Source organism: Cricetulus griseus, chromosome 2 (assembly GCF_003668045.3).
Source record: "Cricetulus griseus strain 17A/GY chromosome 2, alternate assembly CriGri-PICRH-1.0, whole genome shotgun sequence".
NCBI classification, from domain to species: Eukaryota; Metazoa; Chordata; class Mammalia; order Rodentia; family Cricetidae; genus Cricetulus; species Cricetulus griseus.
This window is the reverse complement of record NC_048595.1, coordinates 249921355-249925551: the sequence shown is the minus strand read 5'-3', so window position 1 is coordinate 249925551 and position 4197 is coordinate 249921355. Positions and strand designations below refer to the sequence as shown.

Here is a 4197-nt window from a genome sequence, read left to right as displayed (position 1 = left end):
GTTTCCCATGGTCTTCATCACAGACCTCTAAGGTTTAGCAGTGTTTTTGGCCAAATGTTAGTTTGTTCATTCATTTAATAATGCAAGACTTCCAAGACTCCAGAATAACTCAAAGCATTTTGCAGATCTCTTCAGGATAAAGCATGCAGGAGAATAAAGACAAACAAAGAGAAAGAGCATATACCAGGAGGAATGAATTCCTTCTTCTAGGAAACGCATAAATCTATTTCATTTTTTTAAGTCCTAAGATCCCCACAATGTTAAAAATACTAAGCCCATTTTGTAAACGATTTTATTATTATTCTCTCATACAATATATTCTGATCATAGTTTCCCCTCCCTCCTCTCCTTCCAGTTCCTTCCCCCACCTCCCCTCACTCTCCAAATCCACTCCTCTGTTTCCCTTCAGAAAAATCAGGCTTCACAGGGATATCCACCAAACCCAGCATAACAAGATGCAAAAAGACTAGGCACAGACCCTCATATTGAGGCTAGAAGAGGCAATGCAGTCAGAGGGGAAAGGGTCTCACGAGCAGGCAAAAGGGTCAGAGACGCCCCCACACCCACTGTTGAGAGTCCCACAAGAACCTGTCCCTGGTTCTTGAGCTGGCTATTGGAAACCTATTCACCATGCTGGGTTGCCTTGCCCGGCCTTGATGCAGGCAGAGGAGCTTGGTCCTGCCTCAACTTGATGTGCAGTACTTTGTTCAAGCCCATCGGAGGCCTGCCCCTTTCTGAACAGAGACTGGGGGGTGGGGTCAGAGAGGAGGCTGGAGGAGGGAATGGGAAAAGAGGAGGAAAAGAAAACTTCAATCAGGATGTTAAATTCAATGATAAATTGATAAATAAATTAACAAATAAACTAATAGAGAGAGAGAAAAACGAGTTCCATAAGAAGACCAAGCTAACAACCATATGTGTTGCAAAACTTAATGCAATATGAAGAACACTTGATTCTTGGTGCTCTCTGGGTAGAGTTACCATCACCCTAAAGCTGTGTTCAATGGGCCTTTTTTGCTTTAGAACCGGGAAGCATCATGGGAATAAGATTCACTATTTAGAACTAGAGAATCAAGGAACACACATGAATGGAGACAAGCACTGATGGTCAGCATCAGAAAGAAGAACAGAGAGCATGTCCTCACTTGAGTGGCTCCATAGAGTGTGACAAGAAGTGACATTTTATAGACCAAGTTAACATGAAGAGATGAGCACCAATAGCTTGAAAAGCCTGCTTGGACTACCCAGGAAAGATGAGAATCTGTTAATCCCACCAGGTGAGAATAAGACCACTACCACAATTTTTTTTTTGGAATGCAAGAACTTTATTCACAGTGCAATGAAACTTGTTAACAGCTTAAAAGATGGGGTAAATTAAAACACCTCCCCTCAAGCCCAAAAATAAGCACAAGGTATGCTCTTTCTAGACACTGTAGTGAGAAAGGTGCGTCCATCTTCCTGTTTGACTTTCTTGGTGGTGTTACTGGGCTCGACCTCCAGGGTGATGGTCTTGCCGGTCAGGGTCTTCATGAAGATCTGCATCCCACCCCTGAGGCGGACGACCAGGTGCAGGGTGCACTCCTTCTGGATGTTGTAGTCAGACAGGGTGCGGCCATCTTCCAGCTGCTTGCCAGCAAAGTTCAGCCTCTGCTTGTCAGGGGGTGATGCCCTCCTTGTCCTGGATCTTTGCCTTTACATTCTCAATGGTGTCACTGGGCTCGACCTCTAAGGTGATGGTCTTACCAGTTAAGGTTTTCACGAAGATCTGCATTGTCAGTGGTGGCGGCAGCAGTCCTCACAGAGAAGCAGCGACTGAATTCGGGTCTCCGAAGGAACTACACTACCACAATTTTTGAGACAAATTTGAAGCAAGCTTTATTAAGAACTGGCCAGGATGATAAACATTGGCCAGGTCCATACCTGAAATTCCCAGAGAAAGGTACTGAATTACATTAGACAGGACTTACAAAGACAGATCCCACTAGGTTATGTACCTTTCACCTTTGTCCAATCAGGGGCAAAAATATATCCTGATATACATCCTTCTTACCTCCTACCTACATTTGATCAAGCCCACCCTGTATGGTTGGGACAATGAAAATATGTGAAATATCTTACCTGAACAGCACCCAGCATTCCAAAAAGTTATCTGTCCTTGGGCATATAGGGGGGACTTAAAGGTTAGATTTTTTCCTTTTCTTTCTTGTTTTCTTTTCTTTTTTTTTTTTTTTTTTTTGGTTTTTCAAGACAAAGTTTCTCTGTGCCCTTTGGCTGTTCTGGATCTCCATCTGTCAACAAGGCTGGCCTTTAACTCACAGAGATCCACCTGCTTTTGCCTCCAAGTGCTTGGAATTAAAGGTGTGAGCTACCACCACCACCCCCTACATTTTTGTGTTCTAGCTCTCACAAGCACAGTAATTAAATTTTTAGTACTCACAAGCTATAGCCAAAAGCTTCCTGAAGGAGAGAGCCATCCCTGTGGGATATGCCTTCAATGTATCACATGCTGGATCATTCTCAGCATCTCTGTCACAAACCACCAGCTTGCCACCCTTGACCTTCATGTAGCTTTCCTATTCCTTGCTTTGTCTTCTTCTAAATTCTAAAACAGGTGAAATAAAATCCAACTTTCTGACCATGGCATGAAAGACACACCCTCTCTCAGGCCAAAGAGCCAGCCCCAATTTCCATACACACACGTGGTTCCGGTCATATTCTCCAAAGCTCCATTGGCCCTTACTGACCCACTAAAAGCACTCTGGCCTCATCCTGGAACTTCCGTGCAGTGGGAAATTAGTCTGCTGTGAAAAACAGGACTAGAAGAAGACTCTAAAGTAGCCTTTTCATTCTCTCAACTTCTCTAATGTCAAAAAAGAAGAGGATTTAAAACAGCTGCTAGGAAAGAGGTGTGATGGGGGAAGTCCTGTATATATGTTTCTCTGATTGGCTGATGAATAAAACACTGTTTCATCAATAGAGGCAGGAAGATAGGTGGGATAGGAGATGAGGGGAATTCTGAGAAAGGTAGGCAGAGAGACTTTGAAGAGACGCCTTGTAGCTGCCAAAAGGAGAAACAGGTCCAGCCATTCTCCAGTAACCCATGGAAATACATAGATTTCTAGAAATGGCTTAAATATTGAGACAGAGCTAGCCAATAAGAAGCCCTAGCCATCGACCAACAGTTTAATAAGTAATATAAGTCTTTGTGTGTTTATTTGAGGTGGGCCTGGTGGGTCAAGAAACCTTCCAGCTACTGAGGTGGACAATGTTGACACAATAGGTCAAGGAAAGAAAGTAAGGAAAGAGAAAATGTGACTCTCTTCCTCATGTCTCAACAAACTGCTTAATGTAAACTGCTAAAAAGAACAAAGGTTATAAGGTAGAATTCTGTAAGTCAGAAATCCTAAAACTCTCCAGATCCCACAGGCTCCCACCAGGCTATTGACAGGTCTGTGTTAATCCTGGAGGATCTGGAGATGATTCTCTTTCTGCATTTATGAAGGTTGTTGTCATAGTGCAGAGCCATGCAGCTGCCCTGAGACAACTGTCAAGTTGCTAGCTATGGCAAGAGGTCATTTTCAGTTTCTTGAGCCTGCCGGAGTTCACTGCCGGAGCAACACTGAATCGGGTCTTTCTCATTCTTTGATTCTCTCTGATATCTTTTTGGTTTGCTTTTTTTTAAAAAAAAAGATTTATGTATTTATTATGTATACAGTGTTCTGTATGCATGTATGCCAGAGGAGGGCACCTGATCTCATTACAGATGGTTGTGAGACATCATGTGGTTGCTGGAAATTGAATTCAGGACCTCTGGAAGAGCAGCTAGTGTTCCCAACCACTGAGCCATCTCTCCAGCCCCTGATGTCTTTTTCATTGTGGTGCTGGAATATCTGCCTTCTTCTCTTGTTTGTTTTGGCTGACTGGTTTTTAAAGACAGGTTTCATGCAATCCAATCTGACCTCAAATTCCCTCTTTAGCTGAAGATGACCTTGAACTTCTTGTCCTGCTTCTTCTGCCCCCTTAGAGCTGGGAGAGTAAGCAGGAAGGCACTGTCATGCCTTGTTTAAGATGGTGATGGAGATGCAATCAGGGCTTTGCACTTATTACACAAAGAAGGACTCAATCAACTGAACTGCATCCCAGGCCTGCTTTTTTCTCGTATATTACATCCTGATCTCAGTTTTCCCTTCCTCCTCA

General features: G+C 43.4%; 1 pseudogene; it reads right to left on the bottom strand.

Moving 5' to 3' along the window:
• Window positions 1–1389: 1389 nt before the first annotated feature.
• On the bottom strand, window positions 1390–1771 carry LOC100762524 (annotated as a pseudogene).
• Between the last annotated feature and the right edge of the window lie 2426 nt (window positions 1772–4197).